Source organism: Catharus ustulatus, chromosome 1 (assembly GCF_009819885.2).
Source record: "Catharus ustulatus isolate bCatUst1 chromosome 1, bCatUst1.pri.v2, whole genome shotgun sequence".
Taxonomy (NCBI): Eukaryota; Metazoa; Chordata; class Aves; order Passeriformes; family Turdidae; genus Catharus; species Catharus ustulatus.
The window spans coordinates 104,794,492-104,820,111 of record NC_046221.1 but is presented as its reverse complement, the minus strand read 5'-3'; the positions used below and the strand labels follow the sequence as shown (position 1 = coordinate 104,820,111).

Here is a 25,620-nt window from a genome sequence, read left to right as displayed (position 1 = left end):
AATTATGCTCTGTATTGATTTATTAGAGGTGCATGCTGTTTTCTTGGAGAGAGAAAAAAAAAAAAAGCAAAACCCCATAAGCCCAAATTTGAATTGCACAACATGATATCCAGAGCTTTTCTTTTAAAGAGATGAGTCTGTCATATGCATAATTTCAGTTTATGGCAACACAAACATTAATGCAATTACAAACCCACCAAATCTCACCAATACCTTGCTAAAAATCTTTGCCCTTCATTAAGAAGTGTTTCCTAAACTGGATAATTACAATATTAGGTATAAATCAGTCATAAAGCCTAATTATCATACACATGCATGGTTTTGTATTAGCACCTGGACTATGGTGGTTTTAAGGAGAGAAAATATATTTATATGCTTAGGTTATGAGTTGATCTCTAGCTAATTTTATATGCTTAGGAGCCAAGTTCTACTAAATTCCAGAAGTCATGCTCAAATATTTCCATGCAGTGAAGCAGATCTTTCAGCTGTCAGGTGTCTGCTGTCACATCTTCATGCTGTAGGAACACACTGACACAGGAAGCACCGAACAATGACAGATCTGAGTCACAAGGAATAAAAGAGGCTTAGGAATTCCACAGGTGTAAATTTATTCTTAATAGATATACAAAAACATATTTGATTTTATATTACCAGAGTAGTTTCAAACAAAATAAATCCAGTTCATTTGCTGGAATGATTTCAGGTCAAGAAAATGCATTTTTGTTTATAAGTGCCTCCGAGAGGTAAGGTCTTTGTAGTTTGCCTTATGGTGAACATGAACACCTTCTACCATCATGGTAATGTCAAAAGTGGTTTTCTTATGAACAAGCCTGGTCTCCCTGGTCACTTCATTTTCCAGAACATTCTGATTTGGTAATGTGTCACTAGAGGGTGCTGCAAAGATGTTTTCTAATATTTTATAAAGATAACTAGTATATTTATTTTAATGTTTGCAGAAAATACAGGTCCAAACTTTCTGGATAGAAAATCCCTGTGAAGTACTGATGAACTATCACTAGCTGATAGGTTTGAATGTCATAATCTGCAAGAAAGGTAGAAAAACTTGCAAGTTTAAATGAGAGACCCAAAACATAAGTTAATGACTAATAGTATGTTTTAGGTTTTCATTATATAGATTAGAAAGGCTCTTGATTAGCATAACTTTTCACAATTATATGATAGTTCAAATTTATTTAAAGCATGTCTTCTGACCATTAGCACGCTATTATGTTAAATCAAGAAGATTAATTAAGAAGGTAAGAATCGTAATTTTCTGAAAAGACTGAAGTAAAACTTTATTCTTTAATATAAGATAAGGACCAGGCCTTTAATTTTTTTATATATATATTTTAGTTTATTTTTTTTATTTTATTTTATTTTATTTTATTTTATTTTATTTCATTTTTGTTTCTTCTAAATGGAAACAATAAACCAATAGAAGAAATACCACTGTGTGGTACAGTGTTGGTTGAGTTGTGTATAAATAATACAGATCATGCCCTACACTTCTGAACTACCATGTGTACTTATGACCTCTTAAAGATGATGGAAAACACTGTGACTTTACCAAATCACTAAATTACAGTGAGGAGCACCAACAATATTTAGACTTTGGTAGATTTAAGGAATTGTGAAATAATAGAGAAAATGACTAAAAATTAACAGCTTCCTGTAAAATAATGAGCATTGAAGAGTGATAAAGGAGTGTGTGTGTGTGACTAATGTATTAGCATGGTTGTCATAGTTCAGCCAAATGCAGTTCGGATGTGATAGCAGTACATGGAGGTGAAGGATTAGAAAAGAAGCCCACCTTATTTGTGTGAATACTCTTTTTTTTGTTTGATAACTTTGTTCCCCCAACTTCCCCTTGTGATAACTTTATTAAAATGAATTTCAAATGCATTTACAAACCACTAATTACTGCCCAGCAGCAAACTGTATTTACTGACACTGTTTTTGAGCTTAAAGGGCTTAGTACAAGACACCATAACATATTTTGAGACCGATAAATCCCTACAGCAGGGCAAGTCACTGCTTCTGCTTGCAGCCCTGGAGCTCTGACACTGGAGCACTGCTGGAACCATGACACAATAGGTTTCCACCTGTGGGAGCAATGTGACCCAGCAGGGAAAGAGCTGCCCTGCCCACAAGAGGGCTAACGTGGTTGTGAAGTGCACAGATTTAACACCTTGCTTGGAAAACATTTCCAGGAGCTGTCTTTTTGGCTGCACAGTCGTTTGCAGGGAGGTGTGGATTCTCTGTGCCACGGAGCAGCTGCTACATGGATGAGTTTGTGTAGCAGTGTGTCCCAGATAAAGAGCTCTGTATCAAGCTCTGGCCCATGAGCCAGTTGTTGGCTCTTCCAAGAAGCTTCCTCTGCTTATGTGGCTGTCAAGCTACCTTTTCTCCAGCACCTCAGGTTGCCCACAGTATGCTGACCTTCCTCAGAGGTAATTCTCTTTACTTTTCCTGTCAAGCTCAGGTGCACTTTTCTATCAGGCAACAAAAGAATGCAATGTGAACCTTTGCACATTACTCCATGTAACTGTTGGACTCTAGGAGCTCCTCACAATGCTTTTCAGTTCTCCAGGGCTTTGAAAACAGCATGAAAGGGCTAGAAAAAGGGTGGAGGGGAATATTCTCAGCAAGGTCACAAAAATGATCTAGTTGTTATTGACATTTTTGCCTCTTTCAGCCACCCATCTAAGAATAGAATGAAATCCTTGTCATTTATCTCCCTCAGTGGATCCTAACCCTGTCACAAACCGAAAATTATTTCCTTTCCACAACAGATAGTGCAATGTCTGAGCAGTAGTTAGTAGTTGCTGTGTCAGTGCAAAGCAATAGGCAACTATGATAAGTAGCTTATTGACACAGTACACGGTAATTTCTCAGCTGGAACAATTGTGTCAATACACACTTGGGAAATTTGTAATTCATGGAAATGCTATTAGTAAATGATATGTCTTTATGGAGAGACCTCTGTTCCATAGGATCACACATTTACTGCCATGGTCTGCTGCAGCAGTGAATTGTTGCGCTCAGAAATAAGTATTTTAAACAATTAATGCATTATATTTAATGTTGATGATAAATATGCATCCCCAAAAGAACAGAAATAAATATAATATTTTGGAGTTCTAAAATTCAGCTCTTACTATTAAATTAATAGAAAAAAAATCAGTCACTGATCCTAATTATGCATAAATAAGTGTGATGTTTGTGGATTTCCCTTTCAAAGTATTTGAGCTACAGTGGTGATGAAAAAACATCCACAGAGTGTTTTCATTTTTTACTGCAGTCTTCTATAACTTCATAATATCTAAACCAATTTAAACCTGTATTAATAAAAATGCTTTGAACTGAGACCTTGCATGTCAACTTACAACACAGAAAGAATTTTTACTGTCAAGTTATGATCCTGTAAATTAGAAGTTGCTTTATAATTGAAATGCTGACACAGACTTCTAATTGTAGAGGTGTTGGCAGGTGCTGCTATGCTAGCATTATATTAACAACTTTTGCCTGTGAATCTTGTTCATTAAAGGTTATGCTTATATCATATGCGTACAGATTATAGGCTGTAGAATGACAGCTGTGTAAAATCAGTCAAATTAAAACACACACTGTAGATGAAAACAGTCACATATTAAACAGATTAAATTAGTATCCTTCAAAGTTTCTTTCATTTTAAAAATATATTTGGAAAATATTTTTAGAGCTACCTGCTTAAAAGTAAAACAGTTCATGTGATGGTTTCTGATACAGCATTATTCATTAAGGGAAAATAAAAATACGTCTTCTCGTTTAACTAAACATTAAATTAGCTCAAATATAGTAGTAGTCTGAATTGCAAGTGAATAGAGCATGAACCTAATTGCTGTAGTGTTCCAATCCTCCATGCAGTGCAGATGTTATGCAAATAGTTTTGTGTTCATTTTCGGATTGTAAAATGTGGTCCTTTTTGCAAAATCAGAATGGATGCCAACATGCATGCACACAGTTAAAAAAAAAAAAGAAAAAATCACTGAATTCCCCTATGTCTGGTTACTAGAAAAACCTTTCAAAGCACAGGCTTCTTTTAAGCAGTCTTAGTGACTGATCCACACCAAAACTCTTGATCAAAAGGTAGTAGACTTAGATAAAATTAGTGTCTAAATCTCACTGAGCTGCTGGTTTCGCTGAGGGTTTGTTTGTGTGCATATTGAGAATTTCTGGGCTGTGAAGTACCAGTGTGCTGTGTAGGTACAAATGTCTTCTTAAGCCTTTTCTATCCTGTCTCCACCCTGCAGAAAATCATGGTCCCAGCATGGAAATTGCTGATATATTCTGCTGATGTATGTTAGCTTATTTTCATCTCTGTCTAATGATAATTTACCATGTACGTGCCTTAGGGATGAGACCTGTGCTAGATGTTGCAATAGTAAACATCATCCCAGTTTTCAAAATGGTGAGGCTTTTTTCAGATTTCTAATGCTTCCATATGTCTTCAGTGGGGAATTCCTATCATTCAGGAATGGAATGCAGATGCTAATAGACTTAAATTATTTAAACTACAAACAAAACCATAACCAAATTAAAAAGAAAGGTTCAAAACATTTTTTTCCTTTTTCTTTTTATTTTCCTTAAGCTTACCTTTCTTTTTATTGTGTTTTGTTGTGTTTTGTTTTGTTTTGTTTTTAAGAAAGGTAGTCAATTTGATGTTAAAAACATATATCTGTTAAGTTGGTTCTGTGGTATTAATTTATCCTTTTTACTTGGAAAACATACATTCATCAAGTCACCTCCCAACAGTATACTTAAAAGCATCCTTATTTTTAGTAGCTGTTCTTTTAACTATATATCATAACTACATTTCCATATATATTTTATTTGACATGGAGGGGGAAAAACTATGCAAGGATAAAAATATAATTTCATGGAAACATTTCAGTGTTATTTTTTGCTAAAAGTTGCATTCTTTATTCAACCCATCTATTTCTATCCTATCTGTGCCTTATCTATACCTATCTTTATCGCTTGCTCAGTTGCAAGATTTGCTTTTCTCAGTTTGACCCCATGTGCATATGTGTATAGTAGTTCATTCTTACATTAATACATCCACATATCATTATGAATTAGCATGTCTTCAGCTTATTTGCTTTTTTTCTAACCCAACTTGTCTGCTGCTATCACGCTCCATAATTTTTTATGTCTAGTCACTTTTTTCTCTTGTGTGATTCATCAGGGTATTGGACCACAGGGAAATGATTGCCTTATATTTTTTATTGGAAATTTTGAGAAAAATCACTGATGTCTTTGTGTAAATTCTCAAAATAAAATGTATTGAATATCAACAAAGTCTTTTATCGGTATCACAGGTTTTAAAAAGGCCCAAAATTTTAATAATGGAATTCTTTTCTCTGGCAACTGCATCAGAATTCTTCTGTCACTGAGACTATGTTTTATATAGAACTACTTGTTTGGGAATTTTTAAAGTACAGTCAAAGCTTAGACATTTTTTTTCTTTGGATAACAAGCACAAATTAGGAAAAAAAGAACAGAGAGAAGACAGCTGGATACATTTTCTGTTCTTGTTCTATTTCTCTCACAATGCATTTAAGAGAAGTGATTAAGATCCTGCAGCATTATTTCTTCTCTTGCTGTGGTAAAGAGAATCCTCAGACAGCAGACTGCTGATATACCTTCAAAACTTGTCTCCAAATGAATCAGTGGAGAGAACTAAAAAAAAAAATATTTCACTTAATACTAGTTATTATTATAGTTTAAGAATAAAGTGTGTTCTGAGTAATTTTCTTATTAAGGAGAGTCTTGGAGCCTGACACAGTTACTGGGGGGATGTTTGCATTGTCAGGAAACAGAAGACAGGCACATTTTTGAGTTTGAATTAGTATTTTGTCCTTTATCAAATGAAATACAGGACACAACAGGTGAGCCAGTTATAATTATTCAAGTATCTGCTGCCAGACTACTATAAGTAACTGTGAATTAGATAGATGAATAAATGAACACACAAAGCACTTGCTTTCAAAAGCCTGCATTAACTTTAAATAGATAAGGCTTTCAACCAAGCAGTGTTTACATATTTGCTCTACTCAGTGTCTCACACTTTTTCTACTGCACTCATTCTTGCAGAGCTGGGACTTTACCTGCAGAAGAGCATAGTTTTCCTCACTTGTAAGTACAAATGGCTTTAAAATTGATTTTTTATAACAAAATAAGAGGATAAGATATGAAACAGAAATATCAGAACATTCACAAAAATCTTATTGTTCTGAGCATACAGAAATGCCAATTTGATTTCACCTCTGCCACCTGGAGGAAGTAGATTTTGCAAGATTTTACAATTACTATGACTATGTTATTATTACTTTTCCTTCCTCTACTACTACTATTAAGCAGATTTGTTAAAGTGAGATATCATGCTGTATATAAATTTGTACATATCTAAAGCAAAGAAAACTAAAAGGAAAATTACTTCTTTTACAGACAGCACAAACCTTAGCCATGTGCTACTGAAACAGATCACATAATTTAAAGTCAAAAAAGGAAATTAACTGAAGTTAAAATGTCAGTGTTAATCCATTAAAGTATCACCATCATCTCATGCTGTTTTGTGCCTCAAAAATTAGAAAACCTTTAAATAGTGAGTAAAATCACTATAGTGTGCACCTAGGTAATATTGTATTAATAGGTGGATAAACCTGTTGCCACCTAAAGAGTAAGAGTAGTTTGGCATGAGCCAAATGATATGTGTATATATAAGTGAGTATGTAGACATACCTGTGATTGTAAAGTGAGTGTAAACATACCTATATACAGAGAGAGATATGAAAATATAGATATGCTTTTACTCATACACGTGAGTTTGTTTCTTTATTTAATAAACCAAATACCATTCTTTTCTCTTATATATTTAGATCTGTCAAAGCTATTCTTCCATAACATTAAAGAAATAATGTTTTGCTGCATGATATAATGATGGTTTAGTTAGTAGGTAAAAATTCTGTTGAAGGAAAAACTGTTTCCTTCAATTCGAGGCAGGGTTGGCAATCTGTTTGTGGTCTTACAGAAATTTAGAATGTGTAGATTAATATTCTTCACAGAATCATGAAATCCTAGAATGGTTGGGGTGGGAAGGGACCTCAAAAATCATCTAGTTCAAATTCCAATCCCCACCATGGATAAGGGTACCTTCCACTATACCAGGCTGCTCAAAAGCCCATCCAGCCTGACCTTGAGCACTTCCAAGGATGGGGCCTCCACAGCCTCTCTGAGAAACCTCTCCCAGTGCCACACTACCCTCACAGTACTGAATTTCTTCCTAACATCTGGGTGAAATCTGCCCTCTTCCAGTTTAAAGCCATACCCCCATGTCCTATCACTACATGCCCTTGTAAAAGCTCCTCTCAGCTTTCTTGCAGGTTGCTTTCAGGTATTTGAAGCTTAAAGAAGACCTTGTAGCAGTTTCTTCTCCAGTCAGTAAGCCCAGCTGCCTCAGCTTGTCTTCATGGAAGATGTGCTCCAGCCCTCTGATCAGCTTCATGGTCCCTATCTGGACTTGTTCCAGGCGGTCCATGCCGTTTCTGTGCTGGGGACCCCAGAGCTGCATGCAGCTCTCCAGGTGCAGTCTCATGAGGGCGGAGCAAAGGGACAGAATCCCCTCTCTTCTGCTGTCTCCACTGCTTTGGATGCAGCCCAGGGCATGATTGGCTTTGTGGGCTGCAACTGCACATTGCCAGGTCATGCTGAGCTTCTTATCAGCCAGCATCCTCAAGTCCTTCTCCTCAGGGCTGCTATCAAGCCACTCTCCTCCCAGTCAGTATCTGTGCTTGAGATTGCCCTAACCCATGTGTAGGACCTTGCACTCAGCCTGGTTGAACCTCACGAGTTTCTCATATACCACTTCTCAAGCCTGTCAAAGTCCCTTTGGATGACAAGTCTTACCCCCAGCAGGTCAGCTGCACCATACAGTCAGGTGTCATTGGCAAACTTACTGAGGGTGCACTCTATCACAGTTAGTGTCACTGACAAAGATGTCAAGCAGCACTAGTCCAAATGCTTAAAAACAATTGTTTGAATCACCTTTACTGGTGATCAGATTTTTTTTAATGTACTTTCTTTAGTTTTGGCAGAAAATTAAGTTCTTTGAGGATTACTGGTGTGCTACACTCTGAATTAACTGCCAAAGTGCAGTAATTTTTCCCTTCTGCTTAATTGTATTGTGGAAGCAATCAGTCATGCAGCAAAAGCAATTACATTTTTGTTTTTATTCTATTTTCTTACTATTTTTGTTAATATCAAAGTGAATATTGTGTTTGAAAAGATGCTCTCTCTCAAACACGGTATCTCTCTGAGAGCAAGGAAGCAAAACAAATCCAACAGTAATGAAATAATTCTTGGTTTTGTGGTAGGGTACAAGGCAGAAGAAAGAGATGCATGTACACAAATATCTCATGAAAATATTTTCTGTAAGCACATTAAATAGATTTTGGCTAAAATAAAAATTAGATAGATGTGTCTGCCCTCTGCAGAAAATTACATCTGTTCAACAAACCCAAAAACACCTGAATGTCAGAAATACTCAGCTGAAACATTTTATTCACATCTGCTGATAATAATGCCCCATGGGTATTCAGAAGCCTCATGCCACTACTCTCAGTAGGTTTGGTTCATTAGCAAAGATTTTTCCCCTTGATGCACTTTTGGCCAACATGTAACATGACTATTTTTTAAATGTACTGAGTTTTCATCTCCCAGGGGGAAGATATATCTATTTGCTAAAAGTAGAAACTATTATTGAAAAAATACAGTGATTTTATAACTCAAATATTTTGCATAGAAAACAATCTACTTCTCAGGCAGCTTTATTGGTAACTTTGACATTACAAAGATCCAGTGCTAGAGAGTACAATACCAGCCAAATTGCTAACCAGCAGACTGGGATTCCTGCCTCAACTACTCTATGATGTGGGTAGGTAGTGGAAAACTATTGTTTTGGAAAAAGTTTTGCTTTCCCTTTCAAAAATAATGATGAGGATTTTTGTTTTTCCATTGATTTGTAACACAGAAAAAGGCCCTAATTACTGAATTAACTCCATTACATCTGGGCTAGATCTTAGAGGTCTTTTCCAACCTAAATGATTCAGTGATTCCATGAATACTTCATTCAAGCATACTGAAACAAATGTCTTCTCCACTCTATTCTGTTTGACTATGTACATCATTCAAAGAGTCAAAATAATTCCCCAGTTTTAAGTGATATTCTGAAATCTCTAAGGATCTGGGAAAGGTGTTGGTGAGAGCAACACCACCACAGATTTCTTTGGATAGCATTCAATAATTTCTGCCCTTGACTACACTGAATCCAAGACTAAGTACACTATACTTGATTAGTCTAATTGTCTCCTGGTACAATCTGATGGAAAATAGTGAGGATGCTTTAGTGGATAATTTAGCTATTGAATTTCTCATAGATTTGCATGGTGATTGAACTTGCTATGTGTTAAGTTTATCAAAAAACCCAGCATCCAACATAGAGAAGAGCAGTCTGGACACAGTAGTATCAAGTTCAAAGGATCCAAAAAATCCTGATCATACTTTAATCATAGATGTTATAATTATGTCAACTTTCATACGACCAAGTTCTAATGTAAAAAAAGTGGAGCAGGAACAGGAAGAATAAAATTTAATCATTTTGATGGGCCAAATTTATCATATCTAAATAGAGTTTACTAGAAGATATTTTATTATTTTGAGGTCAGATTTCATCAAGTTCAAAGAAAATTAAATAACTATTCTCCTTTTTAAATACCTTGAAGAACAAGTAGTTGTGAAGTTGCACTTAGTAGTATGCAAAGGAGATAAATTCTACAATAACCATGGAAATCTGATTAGTAATAACCCATTCATACACCATAACTCTCAATGTGCAAGAAGAGCAATAGCTTCTGTGAATGTCTCATTACACTGTTCATCAAATTATAAATGTAATGTATTTTCCCACATTTTGTATGTAGTATTTTAAAGTATCTGTAATATATTATTTTGTGGGCTTGGTTGGAAGAGCTATATTTACCAAACAGTTCATTTACAGATTTTACAAGTTTTAGGAATAATATTGAACTTTTTTTCATTATTTCTCCAGCCTTATTATGTAAAATATTGCACATCTCAACAACACTGATTTTTTTTTCCTTCACTGGAATACTTTGGAGTTCAAATTAATATTAAGTAACTTTCTTTAAAGTTCTTTTTCTTGACTCTTGAGCTTAATAGGCTGAAATTGAATTTAATGGAGCAGAGAGGAGAGTGAGTGGGCAGGGAGAGCACAATCACAGTGGGTTTGGGGTGTGGAGCGCTGTCGTTTGCAGCAGCAAGATTCACATTTTGGGACCTGTCTTTCTCCTTCCATGCTCAGTGCAGACTATTGCAATATGCTTTAGTTTCAAGATACAGCACCTCCTCCCTCTCTTTATTCACTGGCCTTATATGTTAAAAGTGAGGAAGTGAATTGCCACAGCAATTAAGTACTCTCTCTGCTGTAATGGCAGGAGTGCGAACCTGGAAACAAATCTATTCTGTAACCATCCAAGAATTACAGAAATGATGTGAAAATCTCAGGTACTTGAGGCAGTGCTAGGGAGTGATAACTGTATCCTTCATTGAAATGGTTTCCATTTAGCCTTCATTTGGAGATGATGAAAAAGAGGAAATGAAAGGTAAAAGATGAATGTATCTACACAGCACGGTGAGAGTACGCATGAAAGATGATCCTACACAGCACACCAAATATAGCTCTAAAGATCCAGGAGTTAATGAGAGTGTCAGTGGTGGTTAATGCAGTGCTCTGCATGGGATATGAATGAGGGCATACCTTCCCATGGTAAGGAAAGTGTAATTTCAAATTGTCTCTGATATTGACATGCAATAATTGTGAGCAAATATTGAACTCATAATGGCAATTACTGCATTTTAATTACTGAATAAATTATGTTGCTTATAATAGACAGGAAATTGTAAACATTTTGCAACTTTTTGAATGCTAAAAAAACTGCTATCTACTAAGGAAATAGAATCCTGTTTTCTCAAAACCATGATAAAAATAATGAAAAACAGTACTTTCCTGAAGTTCATAATTTTATTTTAAACATAAAACAAGATAATTGGAAAAAAACATTTTACGATAGACACACTTTCCTCCTGCTTATCTTATTCCTTTTCTTCAACTCCTAGCTCAGATAGTTGCAACAGTAGGGGAATTGGGATTACATCATCTGTTCTGTGCAGAACACTAAAAGTATGAGTTGCATTGCTGAATAATCAGAATTCTTCTACTAGAATGCCCATTCTGTAGTTTGAGCTAATACCTATTCTGAAAATTTAATATCTTTGCAATCATTTTAATATAGAACAGAACAAAGCTGTGCTGAAAGATGCTTACATTTAAATAAATTAGAGCAAACTAGCAAAATGCAGAGGTTGAGATACAGGGTGAATTGTGCACATGAGGCAACTTTATCGAAAAAAGGTTCAAAACATGTTTTATCTCTAAGTTCTCGAGAAATGAAAAGAAAATCAGCAATAAATGGAGCAATAGAGGAAGCTAGCTTTTTCACACAGTAAGCAAACCTTTGTAAGGGCAGATCCACCGCATAATCCTTATTTACTGGAGTCTAAACTCTTGTAGGCAAATGTAAATATTCAGCACAAGAATGTGTGCACAATGCAGATATTCTTTATTCCTTCAGAGCAAGGCCTCTTCAGTATAGTTTCTTGTCAGTACAAGATAATTGTCTGTGTAGAGAAAAGAAAAAAAAACACATTGTCCACTGTAAACTTAATGTCTTGCTTTTAAATGAAGCTTATTTTAATTTGAAATAAGTCTTTCTCGAGTCTTGGTGTCGAGATATTTTCATCCAATAAGTACGTATAAACAAGCTCCTTATTACAGATTCCACAAACAGCTTTAATCAGCTCTCTAAATTATGGTTTTAAGAAAATCCTATTTCTTGGGTGTGTTGGGCAGTTTTCGTATTTCCTACATTTGGTAAAATCTGTAACAAAACATTCAGGATTTAATTAAATTACTGTGACATATAGAGATACAGTAAGTATCCCCCCTGAACATACTCAGTTCTGGGATATACAATGTGTGTCAACATTTTAAAATTAAGGATTCTCTAGTTCACAGTGTTTGTTTTGTATGTTTTCAGTGTGCTCTATTGAGAGAGGTTTGGTATTATAAAGTTTTAGTTAAGTTGGTGGTCATTTTGCACTATGCAGTGTAAACTGCTTGAATGTAGATGAAAAAAAGGAGCGTGAGGAGGTGGGGTGGTGTTCTTTAGAGTACTATTACTCAATCATCTAAATAGGTTGGTATGTCATATTTTGTCATTTGATAATTATTTTGCAATGCTCTTAGCAGGCATATTTCTTCCCTTGGTAGTGATTGTCTGAAGATTTCATTACAAACAGGAGCCTTCAGGGAAGAATGTTGCTTAATGAAATTAATCATTATACAGGTTTACTCTTTAATAAGCTACTTTGCAAGAGATTATTTCTAGATGGAATATGTTAGTGCAGATATGCTGTTTTGACAGTCAACACACTATATGAGAAAGAGAGAGAGTTGGAGAAAAGAAAGCGGGAAGGAGGGAGGAAGGGGAGGAAGAAAACGGAGAAAATTAAATATAGCTCTTCACCATACCTTTCTCTGACCCCTTTGACGTGTACTGGGAATCATTTGACCTCAGCAAAGCATCTGGTTGTTGATCATGTGACAGATAGAAGAGGACTACATCACTGTAGAGAGGGAAGATGTATGGTTGGTACATTTTCAAGTTGTCTTATTTTTTCTCTCAGGTGCCAATGCAACTCAAATAATCAGTAGAGGCTGGACTTGATACACAGAAATTGGATTTTCACTTCTATTCCCACTTTATCCTTGAGATTTTTTTTTTCAGAATCACACTGTCATTGGTTTGCTTGTCTCTTCAGAGTGCAGGATTTAAACTTCTTCCACTTCTTTTTTTTTTTTTTTTTTCAATAGCGCACTGTCTATTGAGCTTGAGGTTACATGCAATCATGCAACTTGGAAAACCTTTGTTTCATAGGCAACAAAAAATTTGTTAATGAATCCAAGATTTAGGGTAGTTAGATCTGCTTACAACACCTTAGGAACTACTTCTAGTCAAACTTCAGATTGTATATTTCTGATAGATTTTCCTGAAATCTATTTTGCTTTGCTTCAAAATTTAGTTTTCAAGCTTCCTACCCAGTGTTTTCTTAACTGTGTTTGAACATAAGCTAATGCTTGAAGATTAACTTTCAAGAAGACTTCGTATTTTCTCCAGAGTTAGGTGTACAGGAAAGAAAACCAGCACATTACCTTGGGCATGACATCAGAATTGTCCCACAAGTCAAGTCTAAACAACACTGCGCATCATCCAAGGATGATGGGGGAGGACGCAGAAGCCCAAGTTTCAATTTTGTGCATGTCCAGTTCCAGGTCAGTTTTCCTCAGGCCACACTGGTAGAGGAAGACATGGCTTCTGCCTCAGTGCTGCAGCAGCAGCTGTCTTTTGTGTCAGACAGTCCTAATAGAAAAGGTATGTGGTGTGCTACTCCTCCTTCTCTTTCTATCTATGCATAGCACCTCTTCTCAGACATTTTTTTTTTATTTTTCTTTTTTAGTTCAACATGTTTTCAGAATTCACAATAAATGGTCTTCTGAAGTGAAAAAATGCAAAGGGTTATTATGGATTTAATATAAAAAAATAGAAATGCTAGAAAAAGATAAGGCTTATAAAAGGGCATGGCATTTTACTTGGTTTTATTATTGTGAACACAGGTTTAATTCACAGAAATTAGCTGGAGATCTATAAGCTTTTTCTTTTTTTTTTTCCCCCCTCAAAGAACACAATCTGCTAAAGGAAGGAGGAAAAAGCAATTATTTTTGTGAGCATAAACTATAAACTATCAGATTTTCTAATTTGGACACTAGCTTCACTCTGAAGCTTAGCCAGCCTTTTATAATTTAACAAGTAGCCCTGATAATCTGCTGCATTGTGCACAATCATTTGCCATTTCTAATTAAAATTGACAACCCCCTGAAACTTCCCCTAGACTAATGTGGCAAGTTTAGAATAGCTTCAATTGATTTAACTCTTTAGGGCTGTATTTTTACATTTTAGGCTCCTTTTAGAAAGGAAGTAACAATGTATGGAATACTACAACAAGCCTGTAAAAATGCCCAGACAGTAGAATTCTTGTGATGATGTGTAAAGAGTGCCTACAGAACCTTTACCATATGAAAAAAACACAGTGAAAGCACCATTTTCCCTCTAGACATGTTAAAGATACTTTGCTCTTATTTGGAAGCAGAGTGTCTCAGAAAAATATTGTCTGATATACAATGTGATCCCTGCTGCTGCCTGGATGGTTGCTTGTCTGTTAAACTCCAAACTCCTACTGCAAAACACAGTGTGTGCTTGGGCTCTTATATTTGACCTACTTAATCTTGATAGAGGCAGCACTGGACCACCTCATACAAAGGTAACAATTCATACCTTCCCTCCCACAACGAGACGGTGTCCTTGTGGCTCAATAAGAGTGACTGGAGGGTGACGTACAACAATTTGTGCATTAGGAAGCCAGAATCCTTCAGGGTGGTTTTTTTTTTCTTTTTCCTGTTCAGTACCAAATCATTACAGTCCTCTCTTCCATACTTAATTTTCATTAAAGCTGGTTGTGTAATTCAACATATTAATAGAAAAAAATATTTTTCTCTACTTCTGTGAAAATACAGCAGGCCTTAATTACTTTTTTTTTTTTTTTTTTTTTAATGGAGCAGTTGAAGTAGTGGGGAAAACATTACTGATTTATATATGTGCTGTGTATGGTCATGTAAGAGCATGTGTATTTTGCATATTTCAGGAGATGGATTTTTGCCTGCAGCAATGCAGTCCATTTCTGGAATGTCCAGAGTAAATTCCTAAGACCACACATGGGGGAAGGGACACAGAGAGGGAGGAACAAAATGATACCACAATGCAGATCTGATGGTCCCCATGTATTAGGGGACTTCTGGAAATTGATGCTGTTAACATCTTCATAGAATAGTGAAGTACCTGTTGAAGGCATTTCATTCTGGAAGGAAAGTGCATATTTTATTGATAGTGGGTCTCTTTTGCTGTATGAATACAAGATAGATGATGCTGAAGGTCAAGTGTTGGCCAAGAGACCTAGTAAGTGTTGTAATAAACATACAGGGTACATATTCAGTAAGTATCTAGTTTATAACAAAAAGATAGATAACTGTGTTCTTTGAATTAATGTCTTGCAGGTAGACAAATCATGATATTACCTCAAATACAGGATTTTGCATTCCAACCTTCAAAGACAGTATAAAAGATTATTGGCCAGAATGCTTGTGGCTTCTGAAAATATTTATTTTTCTCTTTTGCACTTATGCCTTTGCATGTGACAACGGGGTGCAGGGAGAGAGTTATTTCCTTGAGAGCATGACAGACATTGGTTCAGAGAGAGGAAGATGGAGATCTACATAAAAATTCTGAGATTTAGGAGAAGAAAATAACAAAAATGCAAGAAAAAAGAGAAAAGTATCTGTTTTCTGTGTCTGTATCTTCTATCTCAATGTGTGTGTGTTTTTGTTTCCTCATCTGTTACAGATGAGTGCAGGTATTTTGAAAAAAAGACCCCGAAACTTCTATTTATTAAATTTGAAACCAATTTTTGTAAGGTTTTTGTAAAAAGAGGGAAGACATAAAAGTCCATAAAAAGTTATAGACTCTCAGATTTCCTAGTGCAATAAAATGAGTCTCTTTTTTTATACCTGCTATTTCTTTAGACTGAGTAATGCACCTGACCTAGCCTATGCTTCCTTGTTTCTGTCCTTGTTGATGAGACACATGAACAGCATTTATTTCCTGGCTTCCCTCTCCTGCTCTCTCTCTTCTCAAGTACTTGAATTCATGTACAGTATATTTTGGCTTCATGTATCTTCTTGCATGATGAAGCATCTGCCTGTGGTGCTGAAGCTACTGGCAGTGCCTGTGTTTGCCCCAGAGCAGATTACAGATGGCAGTGTCATTGCAGATAATGATAGCCTAATATACTCAGGGTAGCAACAGGGGACAGATGCTGCTTTTGTTCAGTTTTCAGTGGCAGATCCACCCTGCAGACTGGGCAGGAGGGGTGAAAACGCCTCCAAAAAACAAGCAGAGCTGGCAGTTTAGGTAAAGGCCACTGGGTGGGGCAAAAGTGCACATCATTAAAAACAAAAAAAAGCCAACCAAAATACCCGTGGATGATTTGCTGGAAATAATAGTGCAATTAAAATACAAATCTTTTGCCAGTAGATTCTCAGATATGCGAAATAACAGTTCCTACATATGAAACAGTACACATTCTTCATTACTTTTATTACTTCTATGATAATTTACAAATTACATAGAGGACCATTTCAAGGCATTTTGTCTGTCAGGATACGGATGTGAGTAAATCGCACCCCATAATCTTCCATCATCCCCAGTGCTTTTTCCAGGGAGGATTTACACTCACACATAAAATAAACATTTAAACCCCTACTGCAGAATGGCAAAGGCCCTATCTTCCAGAGACTGCAAGCATCTAAAGTACATGCTGTTTATCTTTTGTCTTTGTGCAGCATAGTCAGATGAGGAAAGCCTTATCAGATAATAATGTTAAGTAGGAATTTAACTTTAGTATTCTTTTTCACTGAGTGTAATATTTTAACAAATTGCGTTTGTGCCATTTCTCAGTTTAATAGCTTGAAATAATTTTTAAAAATACAAATTTTTAATTATTAACGTGATTTTAGCACAAACCAGCATTTTTTCTTCTTGCAGTTGACAACACTAATGAGGGAATGGAACTCAGGTTATCTATGCCATCAGTCACGCATGTTCAGCCAGTGTACCAGAAACACAGGAGAGAAGCCAGTAGTTGAGTGGGGAAAAAAAATTCACAGTGTGTATGAGCTTAGCTTCTTGTACATCCTTTTACCAGTACTCAGATCTGCCATCTGTTTTCTGCCATAATGTAATTGCTCTGCTGAAGGTCCTTGAAGAGGTTTCTTCCCATAGCACTGCTATCCTTTTCATATTTTTCTGTGGGAAGGAAAACTGTTGGCTCAATTTCAGCAAGCCCCTAAAATGGAAGACATAAGGAAGAGCAGAGGAAGTATTACAAACTTCTCCAAGATTTTTTTTCCAGACATGTTCCTGAAGAGTGGGCAGAAAACGGCAGAAAACAAATAACCAAATAATCCACCTTTTCTTAGTAACACTACCTCCATTTCCTAAATTAGCCAGAAGAACTGTTCAACATGTAGATGCTGAAGCACCAACTCCAAGACAGAATATTGCCCTTTCTCTTTAGAGAAGGACACAAAAACGTCTTTTTTTTTCCTTTTCATCTTTCTACATTTTCATGGCTGTATCCATCTATAACTCCAGAAGTCCTCTCACATTTATGAACTCGGTAACTGCTATCACTTGTTTCATAGGGTCAGTGGACAGCATAGCACCAATTTCTGCAGGGAGAAAAGAACACCATCTCTTATTTTTAGCAAAAAGACTGAAGCAAAGTGATAAAAGCCATTATACTTCTTCAGTCCTTTAACACAGTGGCTGGCACCATTTTTCATTGACCTCACATTGTTCTACAAACATCCCAATTAGAGCTACTTCCTGTGAGTAAAGCAGCCATCTGCTGGGGCTGCAAGTCCTTCTGGCCCTGGAGAGGGCCAATTCACCTGATTCTTTTTAGAGAAGCTGACTGCCTAGACTTATTTCTACTTGCAGTGCATGGCCTACAAACAAACTGCTGATTTCAGACCATTTGCTGTTCATCAGGCATACCAATCAGCAAAAACCATTAGAACAGATGTTACTGTCTTTAAGTGGCTTTAAGAGAGAAGACACTGAAGAGCTGAACTACCTTGCAGAAATTTCCAGATGTGAAAGGGTCTAATGCACATCGCTTTCTTGAGGTTCCTAGCCTGTGTATAAATGAATTTTGTCTACTGTTACCAGCTTTGCATTTGTCAAAATTTTAAAAAATAGCAAGCATAGTAACAGATAACAGTACTTAAATTCTTTAGACTGTTTTAGAGAATATCAGCAGGGCAAACAGAAAACCTCTGCTAATGTCTCAGAATACTTTTAAATTGTCCTGTTGTGGTGGTGCTAAACATAGAAACAGAAAAATTAATCTCAACAATGTATGCAGTTTTGCAGAAAAGACATTTACTGAAGTGAAGACACTACTCCTGGCTTGCTAAATAAGTGTATAATAAACCTGGATATTGGATATCTAACTCATAATTTCTGTCCTGTAACAACAAGATCATCTTTCCACTCTGCCTTGCACTGCAAAGCTAAGATAGTAATGCTTTTTAATAATGTTATTACTGATAGTACTTATTACTTAAAAGATTACCCAGTGTTGTAGTACAACTGCCAGTCAAACTGTATCTGCTTATACCAGAACTGAATCTGTTTCGTAAGGCATTATAGAATATGAAGCACTTCAAACATGCAGGCAACCATGACCAAATACAGATGAGGACATTAAAATAAAAGTTTTGGGCTTTCCTCTGAGGTAACTCTTCCTATCCTCCGCAACAGTACAAAGCGGGGTCTTTCAAATTATTTCATTTTGAGGGCCTAATGTGGGCTTGAGCATCCTCTAACTAGGACTTCCAAGGTGTCTTCTTACAAGCATTGAAAGATTATGACTTACTACTCTTCAAAAAATCGTCGTCATCCCAGTCTAACAAAGTTGTTGCTTTCCAGCTTGCACAGTGAGTACAGTGCAGATTTCTGTTTATATTTATACCTCCTGAATTTCTATCCTTGTCTTTGACCATAAAGAAGCTCTTCTTTTTCATAATTTTGTGGGGAATTAAATGTGGCAACACATTCAATTTGGGTTCCATAGCTGATAAACAATTATCAATAGCAACTTGAAATATTCATTTAGGGCCTAAAGTAAATTTAATAAAAATTGCATAAGAGTTAATTAACATAAAACACCCGAATACAAACTGAATTAAATAAACTAAAATAAAATTCATGTTTTAATCAGCAAAGCCTTGTTGCTTAACAGCTCCTCCAGGCTTAATGTTCAGCTTAGTTTCTGGATCACACTCTTTCAAATTGCTCCACAGAGACATAAATCTGACTGCAGCTACTGTATACTCTTGTGAGAATGAGTACATGTGTATATTTCTGAGTGGGAATGTGAAATATAGCGTGCTGGTGCATTGCATGTGAATTAGTCCTTTTTGTATGAGGGAAAACACATTGTAGTGTACTTCTCTTCAAGAACACTGACAAATATTTTCAGCTTTCTTTTGTTTGGGGCGATACCAAAGAAATTGAGGAATAACATTGGATTTAATTAGATAGTATGAAAGCAAAATAGTATTATTGACTTCACTGGAATTTTCCAGAATAGACACCAACACATGTTTGTAATCTTATGTTAGCACAAAGTTCCCTCCTTTCGCACGCTGTCACAGCCGTATTTTTCTTTCTTGAGGCAAAATAAAAAAACAACATTTCACAATCTTTTAATCCATAGATCTAGGACACATGTGTTTCAAAATAATGTCCAAAGTTATGCTTAAACCCACGCAACTAGATAAATTGTCTAGATTATATCACATGTGTTAGCCTGCTCTGATCCACTATGGCTCATCGTGCCAGAGTTCATCCTCTGAACACAATGAGTGAAATGCAGACTGAGATATTTTTCCTCCTCTGCTTTCTTACTAAAGTTCTGCACAACTTGACCACAACATGCTCTAAACAACAAGGCTACTGTTGTTTGACAACACATAGCAACGAAGCAATCAATGCCCTAGCTAGACATTTCTTAGATTTAAAATAAGTGGGAACTCCCAGTAGATGCCCACTGGCCCTCTTGGGACCCTGCTCTGGCTGCTGTGTCTCTATCTGGGAAGGTGAAGAGACAAATGTTGTGTAGTATTAGCTATAACACCTGGTCCAGGATTTATCAGACAAGTATTTTTTGTAGGCTCAAAGACATGTCTAAATTTTCCTGACAAGCATAAAAAACCCTGTAATTTTTGTTAATAACTGCATGGAAAACTACTTGCATGGTCACCTAGCTTATATGTATATTAATAATCTACTCCATTGTCCAGTGTATATTTCTGCTAAGGACTTCTAGCATATAAGTGATCAGAGAATTTTTTCCCTAAATTTCTCCATCTATAAGATAATAATGGTCTTATTCTGTATTCCAAAGATTGTGAAATACAAGTATCAGGAAGCACTCTTTGAGCCTCAGGTAGAAAGTTTCACACAAGTAGAAAGCATCTTTTTAATTTTCTGAAGTCTGTAAATGATTCTGCAGCTCAGAGTAGACTTGTGCAAAGCAATTCTTTGTGGCAAAGTAGTTCACATGGTCCTATGTAAGGCAAGCAAGTTCTGTTGAGAAAATGGTGTTCTTCAAGTACAGCTAATTGAATTCTAGAAATTTTTATGTGTGAGGAATTACTGAAAGGAATCATGTTAATATTCATCATTAGTATTAAGCATGACTTGTTGGGGTTTTTAAAGCAGTACTGACTTCCAAGTGTCTTGTTATATGACTAAAGATCGCTATTAAAGAGCTTCCCCTCTGACAAGCCTGTGGCCAATGTATCACACAAAGAACACTTGTGGAATAAAGGATAGTCATCCTTTTACTATTTAGATGACTTAGAGAATCACTGCATTAAATTTCTAGGGTTCATCACATATTCAATAGAAAATGTTTTTGAGGGCAAAATGTTTGACAGCCCAGAAAAGATAAACTCTCAGGTTAATTTTAAACAAACTAGCTAAAATACAAACTTTTGATGAAGTACATTTTCTAGGTTTAAATTCTTTCTCTGGCATAAAGGGTTGCATCCATGGCTAACTCCTAGACCCACAGTAAAACTGATTTGATTTTGATGATAGGGAGAAAGTTGCTCAGTCTTCTTCAGATATTATTTCCTAAAACTTTTCTTTGGTAAAACTTTAAAACAAAAAACCACGAGACTTAAATGGTAGCCAAACTGGTCTTAAGGCATCACAAACCAGAGAAACATCATGACCTTCTGAAATAACTATTGAAACTAAGTTGGGCTTTCCGTGTTGCAGTAGGTTCACCCTGGCTGAATGTCAGGCACCCACCAAAGCTTCTCTATCACTCCCCTTTCTAAGTGGAGCATGGAGAAGAAATTTAACAGAGGGCTCATGGATTGAGATAAGAACTAGGAGAAATCACTCACCAAATACAATCATAGGAAAAGCTGACTTGAATTAGAGATGTTAATTGAATTGATTACTAACAAAATCAGAGGAGGATAATGAGGAGTAAAATAAGACCTTAAAAATACCTTTCCCCCACCCCACCTTCCTTCCCAGCTCTACCTCCTCCTCCAAGCAGTGCAGGGAGACAGGGAATGGGAGTTATGGTCAGTTCATGACATGTTGTCAGGGAGAGGAATCTTTCTGCTACTCCTGCTTAGGGTCCTTTCCATGGGATATAGCTCTCCATGAATTCCAACATGAGTTTATCCCATGGGTAGCCATTCTCCATGAACTGCTGCAATGTAAGTCACGCTTCCATGGGGTGCTGTCCTTCAGGCACAGCCTGCTGGGTCCCTCAGAGTGTCACAATTACTACCAGGAAACATGATCCAGTGTGGGCTCTTCTCTCCACAGCTCTGCAGGTCCCTGCCAGGATCCTGCTCCAACACAGGTTCACAGCCTCCCCTCAGGCTCCAGCGTGGGTGTCCTTCAGGGGCTGCAGGCAGATCTCTGTATCCGCATGGTCCTCCATGGGCTTCAGAGGCTCAGCTGCTTTACCATGGATGCAGGGGAATCTCAGCTCCTGTCCTTCCTTTTCCACTGACCTTGGTGTCTGCACAGTTGTTCCTCTTACTCTGTTCTTCTCTGACCACAGTCAGATCTGCGCAATAACTTTTTTATTATTTTTTTTCTTTTTTCTTAAATATATTAGCATGGAGGAATTACCACCATTTCTAATTGTTCCAGTCTTGGCCAATGGCACTTCCATCTTAGAGCCAGCTGGCATTGTCCCTGATGGACATGGAGGAAGCTTCTGGCAGCTTCTACCCAAGCTAATATTTCTTTAGGAGATTTTAGTGACACTTTTTTTTTTTTTGGCATTTCTTTGACACTTCTTAGTGTTTTCATTTATATTTCACATGAGCGAGGGTGGTCCTCATTAATTTGTCCAAGAAATTGTGGCATGGGCTTAAAATCTATTTCAAAGTCGTTTAGACACACTTTAAAAGAGCAAGAATATCAGCCCTATACCTCGTGCTTTCTCTCCACTGAGTTCAGCTACAGGGCAACTGCTGCAAAGGAAGTGTTGCTGTAAATTTGTCAGCAGAATGCCCCCAAATCAACATGAAATAGAGGTCAAAACAAAAGTGGAGGGCAAATCAGTTACTGAGGAATCTCTAAAGAAAACCAAGGCCAGGTTAAATGCGGCTTATGTAATTCTTTTCAAAGAGGAGATTCAATAAATTTATGGAGCTGGAATCCTGATTCTCAGGTTCAAGCAAATGAGAGCTGAATGGAGAATACATTTTATTGCTATCAATCTTCAGTGCTGTGCCACAGACAACTGACCCCATGGATGACTTGAAACACAGTTCTTAGTCATTGGATCCTTCAATTCCAGTGATTCCTTACCTGGGATCTTTGCCCAGAAGAACATTTTATGTTTTGAGAGATTGTTCATCAGTTATACAAACAACTACCTAGAGTGAAGTATCTCTAGACAAGAAAGAGATGCTAATATTCGAAAATATAAAAAGAAACTTGAAACGTTAAATGTCTAAATTTAGATGCTCTACAATTAAAAATTGTATGATTTCAGGGGACTTGCATTGTTTGCAGAGTTGTTTCAACATACAAATTGTATGCCACTCATTCATTTGAGAAGCTCTATGTGCAGACTGTGAATGCATTTATATATATATATATATATATAAAATGTATTGCAATTTAATCCTTTTATACTAATTTTAATAGGCCTTGCCTTGATTCAGCATCCGCATTAATTCTAAAGTGCAGGGTTATTGATTTATCTTGTAACATACAAGCAGATCAGTTTGATGAATTTTTTCTTCTAGGTAAACTAAGTAATCTGACTTGAAAAGTGACTCTACATTTCTTCTTTCTTTCTCTTTCTTTCTTTCTTTCTTTCTTTCTTTCTTTCTTTCTTTCTCTTTTTTATCAATATTTTTCTTCTCATAAACACATTTCTTTTGGCTGTATATGCCATTAAAATATTCTTTTATCTCTTAAAGATAGTACTATGCATTTTTACTAAAGGTTTCTTCATTCCACTTTACAGTAAAATAGATGAGTGCTTTAATTGTTTTTATACATTTCAGTGTCTGATAGACGACTAGGATTTTTGAAAGTATAAGAGGACATTTGATAACCAGTTCAATTCCTTCATGCCTGTAAGAAAGTAGCAACCGCACCAGACATCAGGGTTTTTTTCATCATTCTTCTTTTCATTTGAGAATAAATGCTCTTTTAAAATATATTTTCTTTTGAAAGGAAATGTAACAAGCAGTAGTGGAATGCCCTTTGCCATAATCTCTCTAATTATAGATCATGCTTGGGACAAAGTGACTCTGAGTAGCCATGATATTTCTTAAGAATAAATTTCGTTTGTGTGCTCTTTGGGTTCTTTTCTATGTTAAGACTGCTGTATTTACTGAACATAAAACAGCTAGAAAAGTACTCTTTCGGTTTTTTAGGGGGGATAATTTTATTAATTGAAAAATAACAATTGAAGTTAAAAAACTCTAGAAATATTTTCTCTTCCTCCACTTTATACAAAAGTTTTCTTAATCTCCATGTAAAGATTTCAGGATGCCATAAATATTATTTGGGGGACCAAAGCTAAATTCAGAATTTAGTTTCAGGTAAAGAAACCAAAAACTCATTCTAAATGTATTTAATTAGATATGCAAATTTTCATGACTTATGCTTCATATGGTAAGACTTTTAACAGACTGCAGCATAATTGATCTATGACTTATTCCTGTTCTTCTTTTATAGATTTCTTCTGTTAAATTATGGTGCACTTTTCATTTAATTTCCTATGTACTTTCTTTTTTTCCAATATATAATGACTACTATTGGACCAGATAAATGAACCACTAAGGGCTAAATATATTTGGATGGGAATCTGTAACAGATTTCTTCTGGAGTTATTCTGTGAGTGTTTTCACTATGTCTGATGAGATGGTCAGTTAACCTGTGTAACTTGCAGCTATTCTACAGTGGCAAAATTCTAAAGTGAAAAGTTTTATCAGTTTTATTTTGTTACATCAGACTAGCTGATATATTAATTAACTAACAGAATATTTCATATACCTTGAACTGTAGGGGTTTTTTTTCTGGGAGCTGCCTTTTAAAGTGGAATTTCACTACAAATTTGTCATTTGAAACAACATTCAAACATTTTGTAAATCCTAGGTAAGAGCATAAAATTGTTTGGAGGCTTCTAAGATGAGAAGCAGTTACATTCCCTTTGTAGTTACCTCCTAATAGAAAAGTATCCAAATTATACTTTCAGTCTAGTCAAACAGAAAACAGTGTTTTACTCTAAACTGAAAATAGCAAAAGAGGTCCAAAACCACAGCTCAATTATTTTAAGAAGTGTGTTCTCTTGGGGTGACTTTGTTTCACATTATCCTACACCTTGTTGTGGGGCTTTTGTTACTTGAATAAAGTAACATAAGGTACTTCATAAGGTATGGAAGCAAGTCAAAATATACTGAATATAAATTAGCATATTAATGAAAACTTCTATGTAAGAGAATGTAAGAGAGCTTGTTTTTGGATTTGGGTTTTTTAATTTATTTTTTTTTTTTTCTGGTATTCTACTCACTGACTTATTTTCAAGCCTATGTAGCCTGGAGAAGTGAAGAAATATTACTTTATGTAACACTTTGTCTTGAGGAGAAATCTGCATACTGAAGCTTCACTGTCTGGCTAATAAAATTATTTTTTACTTCAGTGAGAGCTTTGTCTGACTAGTAGTTAAGCAACTATATATATATATATATATATATATATGTATGCAAATACACACATGGATACAAAACCATACATATGGAACCATAAGTATGGATTAGGGAAATCTCTAAATGTGATAAATAAAAAAAGAGGAAGTATAATTAAAGAAATTAGAAATTATAGAACTGGTGAGGGTTCCATTTTGGCTGCCAAGTAAAAACTACATTTAAATTCAACAACAGTGAAATTCTTTTATTTTAAGATGTTGATGATTTATTCCCATGAAAAAAGGAAGATGAAGATATTAAAAGGGTCTTACAAGAAATTATTAGCATTGTTTTTTCTTTTCTGTTAAAGTAAAATAGTTAAGAGTAATTCACAAATAAAAAATAATATTAATGTATACTCTATTAAATATTACTTAGTTCAAGATTACAAAGTGCTTTGAGAAAGCATGGCATTGCATAAAAGAAGATGTACTTTTAATACAGTATCATGCAAC

The 25,620-nt window shown here is 35.8% G+C and overlaps 1 long non-coding RNA gene across 3 annotated transcripts in view; it reads right to left on the bottom strand.

The window, feature by feature from the left end:
- Window positions 1-43: 43 nt before the first annotated feature.
- The window catches only part of LOC116994243, a 39,800-nt gene continuing 14,223 nt past the window's right edge, over window positions 44-25,620 (bottom strand). The window contains exons 1-3 of one of the 3 annotated variants that reach the window (XR_004417438.1): window positions 12,710-15,632; window positions 11,632-11,796; window positions 44-559 (exon numbers count right to left, since the gene is read on the bottom strand). This is a non-coding gene — a long non-coding RNA (uncharacterized LOC116994243). Of the gene's footprint in view, window positions 560-4,696; window positions 5,722-10,813; window positions 11,797-12,709; window positions 15,633-25,620 lie in introns of those variants that run through there. The other 2 variants (XR_004417437.1, XR_004417442.1) reach the window with 2 other exon arrangements.